Source organism: Aplidium turbinatum, chromosome 11 (assembly GCF_918807975.1).
Source record: "Aplidium turbinatum chromosome 11, kaAplTurb1.1, whole genome shotgun sequence".
Taxonomy (NCBI): Eukaryota; Metazoa; Chordata; class Ascidiacea; order Aplousobranchia; family Polyclinidae; genus Aplidium; species Aplidium turbinatum.
In genome coordinates this window covers 26,709,789-26,718,277 of record NC_137482.1, presented here as the reverse complement: position 1 = coordinate 26,718,277, position 8,489 = coordinate 26,709,789, and positions in this window count along the sequence as shown.

The window sequence follows — 8,489 nt, the reverse complement described above, 5'->3', positions numbered from 1 at the left end:
ACGTCATTTCATACAGTGAAAAATAATTTTGTTTTGCGAAACTATCTAATTCTTTTAGTTTGGAACTAACGTCATTAAAAATTGCCTAAGAAAGTTTTTTTACGTACTAAAAGTGAACATTATTGAAAAAAATTGTCTTTTAAAAAAAATTTTTCAAAAACTTTTCCAAGACATTTCCATACAGTGAAAAATAAATTTTTTTTGCGAAACTCTCTAATTCTTTTAGTTTGGAACTAACGTCATTAAAAATTGCCTAAGAAAGTTTTTTTACGTACTAAAAATGAACATTATTGAAAAAAAATTGGCTTTTCAAAAAATTTTTTCCAAGACATTTCATACAGTGAAAAATAATTTTTTTTTGGGAAACTATCTAATTCTTTTAGTTTGGAACTAACGTCATTAAAAATTGTCTAAGAAAGTTTTTTTACGTACTAAAAATGAATATTATTGAAAAAAAATTTTCTTTTCAATAAAATTTTTCAAAAATCTTTCTAAGACATTTCATACAGTGAAAATTAATTTTTTTTTGCGAAACTATCTAATTCTTTTAGTTTGGAACTAACGTCATTAAAAATTGTCTAAGAAAGTTTTTTTACGTACTAAAAGTGAACATTATTGAAAAAAAATTGGCTTTTCAAAAATTTTTTTCCAAGACATTTCATACAGTGAAAAATAATTTTTTTTTGGGAAACTATCTAATTCTTTTAGTTTGGAACTAACGTCATTAAAAATTGTCTAAGAAATTTTTTTTACGTACTAAAAATGAATATTATTGCAAAAAAATTGTCTTTTTAAAAAAATTTTTCAAAAATTTTTCTAAGACATTTCATACAGTGAAAAATAATTTTTTTTTGGGAAACTATCTAATTCTTTTAGTTTGGAACTAACGTCATTAAAAATTGTCTAAGAAAGTTTTTTTACGTACTAAAAGTGAACATTATTGAAAAAAATTGTCTTTTCAAATAAACTTTTCAAAAATTTTTCCAAGACATTTCCATACAGTGAAAAATAAATTTTTTTTGCCAAACTCTCTAATTCTTTTAGTTTGGAGCTAACGTCATTAAAAATTGTCTAAGAAAGTTTTTTTACGTACTAAAAGTGAACATTATTGAAAAAAAATTGTCTTTTCAAAAAAATTTTTCAAAAATCTTTCTAAGACATTTCATACAGTGAAAATTAATTTTTTTTTTGCGAAACTATCTAATTCTTTTAGTTTGGAACTAACGTCATTAAAAATTGTCTAAGAAAGTTTTTTTACGTACTAAAAGTGAACATTATTGAAAAAAATTGTCTTTTCAAAAAAATTATTCCAAGACATTTCATACAGTGAAAAATAATTTTTTTTTGCGAAACTATCTAATTCTTTTAGTTTGGAACTAACGTCATTAAAAATTGTCTAAGAAAGTTTTTTTACGTACTAAAAGTGAACATTATTGAAAAAAAATTGGCTTTTCAAAAATTTTTTTCCAAGACATTTCATACAGTGAAAAATAATTTTTTTTTGGGAAACTATCTAATTCTTTTAGTTTGGAACTAACGTCATTAAAAATTGTCTAAGAAATTTTTTTTACGTACTAAAAATGAATATTATTGCAAAAAAATTGTCTTTTTAAAAAAATTTTTCAAAAATTTTTCTAAGACATTTCATACAGTGAAAAATAATTTTTTTTTGGGAAACTATCTAATTCTTTTAGTTTGGAACTAACGTCATTAAAAATTGTCTAAGAAAGTTTTTTTACGTACTAAAAGTGAACATTATTGAAAAAAATTGTCTTTTCAAATAAACTTTTCAAAAATTTTTCCAAGACATTTCCTTACAGTGAAAAATAAATTTTTTTTGCCAAACTCTCTAATTCTTTTAGTTTGGAGCTAACGTCATTAAAAATTGTCTAAGAAAGTTTTTTTACGTACTAAAAGTGAACATTATTGAAAAAAAATTGTCTTTTCAAAAAAATTTTTCAAAAATCTTTCTAAGACATTTCATACAGTGAAAATTAATTTTTTTTTTGCGAAACTATCTAATTCTTTTAGTTTGGAACTAACGTCATTAAAAATTGTCTAAGAAAGTTTTTTTACGTACTAAAAGTGAACATTATTGAAAAAAATTGTCTTTTCAAAAAAATTATTCCAAGACATTTCATACAGTGAAAAATAATTTTTTTTTGCGAAACTATCTAATTCTTTTAGTTTAGAACTAACGTCATTAAAAATTGTCTAAGAAAGTTTTTTTACGTACTAAAAATGAATATTATTGAAAAAAAATTTTCTTTTCAAAAAAATTTTTCAAAAATCTTTCTAAGACATTTCATACAGTGAAAATTAATTTTTTTTTGCGAAACTATCTAATTCTTTTAGTTTGGGACTAACGTCATTAAACATTGTCTAAGAAAGTTTTTTTACGTACTAAAAAGTGAACATTATTGAAAAAAATTGTCTTTTCAAAAAAATTATTCCAAGACATTTCATACAGTGAAAAATAATTTTTTTTTGCGAAACTATCTAATTCTTTTAGTTTGGAACTAACGTCATTAAAAATTGTCTAAGAAAGTTTTTTTACGTACTAAAAGTGAACATTATTGAAAAAAAATTGTCTTTTCCAAAAAATTTTTCAAAAATTTTTCTAAGACATTTCATACAGTGAAAAATAATTTTTTTTTGCGAAACTATCTAATTCTTTTAGTTTGGAACTAACGTCATTAAAAATTGTCTAAGAAAGTTTTTTTACGTACTAAAAACGAACATTATTAAAAAAAATTGGCTTTTCAAAAAATTTTTTCCAAGACATTTCATACAGTGAAAAATAATTTTTTTTTGGGAAACTATCTAATTTTTTTAGTTTGGAACTAACGTCATTAAAAATTGTCTAAGAAAGTTTTTTACGTACTAAAAATGAATATTATTGAAAAAAAATTGTCTTTTCAAAAAAATTTTTCAAAAATTTTTCTAAGACATTTCATACAGTGAAAAAAAATTTTTTTTTGCGAAACTATCTAATTCTTTTAGTTTGGAACTAACGTCATTAAAAATTGTCTAAGAAAGTTTTTTTACGTACTAAAAATGAACATTATTGAAAAAAAATTGTCTTTTTAAAAAAATTTTTCCAAGACATATCATACAGTAAAAAAAAATTTTTTTTTGCGAAACTATCTAATTCTTTTAGTTTGGAACTAACGTCATTAAAAATTGTCTAAGAATGTTTTTTTACGTACTAAAAGTGAACATTATTGAAAAAAAATTGTCTTTTCAAAAAAATTTTTCAAAAATTTTTCTACGTCATTTCATACAGTGAAAAATAATTTTGTTTTGCGAAACTATCTAATTCTTTTAGTTTGGAACTAACGTCATTAAAAATTGCCTAAGAAAGTTTTTTTACGTACTAAAAGTGAACATTATTGAAAAAAATTGTCTTTTAAAAAAAATTTTTCAAAAACTTTTCCAAGACATTTCCATACAGTGAAAAATAAATTTTTTTTGCGAAACTCTCTAATTCTTTTAGTTTGGAACTAACGTCATTAAAAATTGCCTAAGAAAGTTTTTTTACGTACTAAAAATGAACATTATTGAAAAAAAATTGGCTTTTCAAAAAATTTTTTCCAAGACATTTCATACAGTGAAAAATAATTTTTTTTTGGGAAACTATCTAATTCTTTTAGTTTGGAACTAACGTCATTAAAAATTGTCTAAGAAAGTTTTTTTACGTACTAAAAATGAATATTATTGAAAAAAAATTTTCTTTTCAATAAAATTTTTCAAAAATCTTTCTAAGACATTTCATACAGTGAAAATTAATTTTTTTTTGCGAAACTATCTAATTCTTTTAGTTTGGAACTAACGTCATTAAAAATTGTCTAAGAAAGTTTTTTTACGTACTAAAAGTGAACATTATTGAAAAAAAATTGGCTTTTCAAAAATTTTTTTCCAAGACATTTCATACAGTGAAAAATAATTTTTTTTTGGGAAACTATCTAATTCTTTTAGTTTGGAACTAACGTCATTAAAAATTGTCTAAGAAATTTTTTTTACGTACTAAAAATGAATATTATTGCAAAAAAATTGTCTTTTTAAAAAAATTTTTCAAAAATTTTTCTAAGACATTTCATACAGTGAAAAATAATTTTTTTTTGGGAAACTATCTAATTCTTTTAGTTTGGAACTAACGTCATTAAAAATTGTCTAAGAAAGTTTTTTTACGTACTAAAAGTGAACATTATTGAAAAAAATTGTCTTTTCAAATAAACTTTTCAAAAATTTTTCCAAGACATTTCCATACAGTGAAAAATAAATTTTTTTTGCCAAACTCTCTAATTCTTTTAGTTTGGAGCTAACGTCATTAAAAATTGTCTAAGAAAGTTTTTTTACGTACTAAAAGTGAACATTATTGAAAAAAAATTGTCTTTTCAAAAAAATTTTTCAAAAATCTTTCTAAGACATTTCATACAGTGAAAATTAATTTTTTTTTTGCGAAACTATCTAATTCTTTTAGTTTGGAACTAACGTCATTAAAAATTGTCTAAGAAAGTTTTTTTACGTACTAAAAGTGAACATTATTGAAAAAAATTGTCTTTTCAAAAAAATTATTCCAAGACATTTCATACAGTGAAAAATAATTTTTTTTTGCGAAACTATCTAATTCTTTTAGTTTGGAACTAACGTCATTAAAAATTGTCTAAGAAAGTTTTTTTACGTACTAAAAGTGAACATTATTGAAAAAAAATTGGCTTTTCAAAAATTTTTTTCCAAGACATTTCATACAGTGAAAAATAATTTTTTTTTGGGAAACTATCTAATTCTTTTAGTTTGGAACTAACGTCATTAAAAATTGTCTAAGAAATTTTTTTTACGTACTAAAAATGAATATTATTGCAAAAAAATTGTCTTTTTAAAAAAATTTTTCAAAAATTTTTCTAAGACATTTCATACAGTGAAAAATAATTTTTTTTTGGGAAACTATCTAATTCTTTTAGTTTGGAACTAACGTCATTAAAAATTGTCTAAGAAAGTTTTTTTACGTACTAAAAGTGAACATTATTGAAAAAAAATTGTCTTTTCAAAAAAATTTTTCAAAAATTTTTCTACGTCATTTCATACAGTGAAAAATAATTTTGTTTTGCGAAACTATCTAATTCTTTTAGTTTGGAACTAACGTCATTAAAAATTGCCTAAGAAAGTTTTTTTACGTACTAAAAGTGAACATTATTGAAAAAAATTGTCTTTTAAAAAAAATTTTTCAAAAACTTTTCCAAGACATTTCCATACAGTGAAAAATAAATTTTTTTTGCGAAACTCTCTAATTCTTTTAGTTTGGAACTAACGTCATTAAAAATTGCCTAAGAAAGTTTTTTTACGTACTAAAAATGAACATTATTGAAAAAAAATTGGCTTTTCAAAAAATTTTTTCCAAGACATTTCATACAGTGAAAAATAATTTTTTTTTGGGAAACTATCTAATTCTTTTAGTTTGGAACTAACGTCATTAAAAATTGTCTAAGAAAGTTTTTTTACGTACTAAAAATGAATATTATTGAAAAAAAATTTTCTTTTCAATAAAATTTTTCAAAAATCTTTCTAAGACATTTCATACAGTGAAAATTAATTTTTTTTTGCGAAACTATCTAATTCTTTTAGTTTGGAACTAACGTCATTAAAAATTGTCTAAGAAAGTTTTTTTACGTACTAAAAGTGAACATTATTGAAAAAAAATTGGCTTTTCAAAAATTTTTTTCCAAGACATTTCATACAGTGAAAAATAATTTTTTTTTGGGAAACTATCTAATTCTTTTAGTTTGGAACTAACGTCATTAAAAATTGTCTAAGAAATTTTTTTTACGTACTAAAAATGAATATTATTGCAAAAAAATTGTCTTTTTAAAAAAATTTTTCAAAAATTTTTCTAAGACATTTCATACAGTGAAAAATAATTTTTTTTTGGGAAACTATCTAATTCTTTTAGTTTGGAACTAACGTCATTAAAAATTGTCTAAGAAAGTTTTTTTACGTACTAAAAGTGAACATTATTGAAAAAAATTGTCTTTTCAAATAAACTTTTCAAAAATTTTTCCAAGACATTTCCATACAGTGAAAAATAAATTTTTTTTGCCAAACTCTCTAATTCTTTTAGTTTGGAGCTAACGTCATTAAAAATTGTCTAAGAAAGTTTTTTTACGTACTAAAAGTGAACATTATTGAAAAAAAATTGTCTTTTCAAAAAAATTTTTCAAAAATCTTTCTAAGACATTTCATACAGTGAAAATTAATTTTTTTTTTGCGAAACTATCTAATTCTTTTAGTTTGGAACTAACGTCATTAAAAATTGTCTAAGAAAGTTTTTTTACGTACTAAAAGTGAACATTATTGAAAAAAATTGTCTTTTCAAAAAAATTATTCCAAGACATTTCATACAGTGAAAAATAATTTTTTTTTGCGAAACTATCTAATTCTTTTAGTTTGGAACTAACGTCATTAAAAATTGTCTAAGAAAGTTTTTTTACGTACTAAAAGTGAACATTATTGAAAAAAAATTGGCTTTTCAAAAATTTTTTTCCAAGACATTTCATACAGTGAAAAATAATTTTTTTTTGGGAAACTATCTAATTCTTTTAGTTTGGAACTAACGTCATTAAAAATTGTCTAAGAAATTTTTTTTACGTACTAAAAATGAATATTATTGCAAAAAAATTGTCTTTTTAAAAAAATTTTTCAAAAATTTTTCTAAGACATTTCATACAGTGAAAAATAATTTTTTTTTGGGAAACTATCTAATTCTTTTAGTTTGGAACTAACGTCATTAAAAATTGTCTAAGAAAGTTTTTTTACGTACTAAAAGTGAACATTATTGAAAAAAATTGTCTTTTCAAATAAACTTTTCAAAAATTTTTCCAAGACATTTCCATACAGTGAAAAATAAATTTTTTTTGCCAAACTCTCTAATTCTTTTAGTTTGGAGCTAACGTCATTAAAAATTGTCTAAGAAAGTTTTTTTACGTACTAAAAGTGAACATTATTGAAAAAAAATTGTCTTTTCAAAAAAATTTTTCAAAAATCTTTCTAAGACATTTCATACAGTGAAAATTAATTTTTTTTTTGCGAAACTATCTAATTCTTTTAGTTTGGAACTAACGTCATTAAAAATTGTCTAAGAAAGTTTTTTTACGTACTAAAAGTGAACATTATTGAAAAAAATTGTCTTTTCAAAAAAATTATTCCAAGACATTTCATACAGTGAAAAATAATTTTTTTTTGCGAAACTATCTAATTCTTTTAGTTTGGAACTAACGTCATTAAAAATTGTCTAAGAAATTTTTTTTACGTACTAAAAATGAATATTATTGAAAAAAAATTGTCTTTTCAAAAAAATTTTTCAAAAATTTTTCTAAGACATTTCATACAGTGAAAAAAAATTTTTTTTTGCAAAACTATCTAATTCTTTTAGTTTGGAACTAACGTCATTAAAAATTGCCTAAGAAAGTTTTTTTACGTACTAAACGTGAACATTATTGAAAAAAATTGTCTTTTCAAAAAAACTTTTCAAAAATTTTTCTAAGACATTTCCATACAGTGAAAAATAAATTTTTTTTGCCAAACTCTCTAATTCTTTTAGTTTGGAACTAACGTCATTAAAAATTGTCTACGAAAGTTTTTTTACGTACTAAAAATGAACATTATTGAAAAAAAATTGGCTTTTTAAAAATTTTTTCCAAGACATTTCATACAGTGAAAAATAATTTTTTTTTGCGAAACTATCTAATTCTTTTAGTATGGAACTAACGGCATTAAAAATTGTCTAAGAAAGTTTTTTTACGTACTAAAAGTGAACATTATTGAAAAAAAATTGTCTTTTCCAAAAAATTTTTCAAAAATTTTTCTAAGACATTTCATACAGTGAAAAATAATTTTTTTTTGCGAAACTATCTAATTCTTTTAGTTTGGAACTAACGTCATTAAAAATTGTCTAAGAAAGTTTTTTTACGTACTAAAAACGAACATTATTAAAAAAAAATTGGCTTTTCAAAAAATTTTTTCCAAGACATTTCATACAGTGAAAAAAAATTTTTTTTTGCAAAACTATCTAATTTTTTTAGTTTGGAACTAACGTCATTAAAAATTGTCTAAGAAAGTTTTTTACGTACTAAAAATGAATATTATTGAAAAAAAATTGTCTTTTCAAAAAAATTTTTCAAAAATTTTTCTAAGACATTTCATACAGTGAAAAAAATTTTTTTTTGCGAAACTATCTAATTCTTTTAGTTTGGAACTAACGTCATTAAAAATTGTCTAAGAAAGTTTTTTACGTACTAAAAATGAATATTATTGAAAAAAAATTGTCTTTTCAAAAAAATTTTTCAAAAATTTTTCTAAGACATTTCATACAGTGAAAAAAAATTTTTTTTTGCGAAACTATCTAATTCTTTTAGTTTGGAACTAACGTCATTAAAAATTGTCTAAGAAAGTTTTTTTACGTACTAAAAATGAACATTATTGAAAAAAAATTG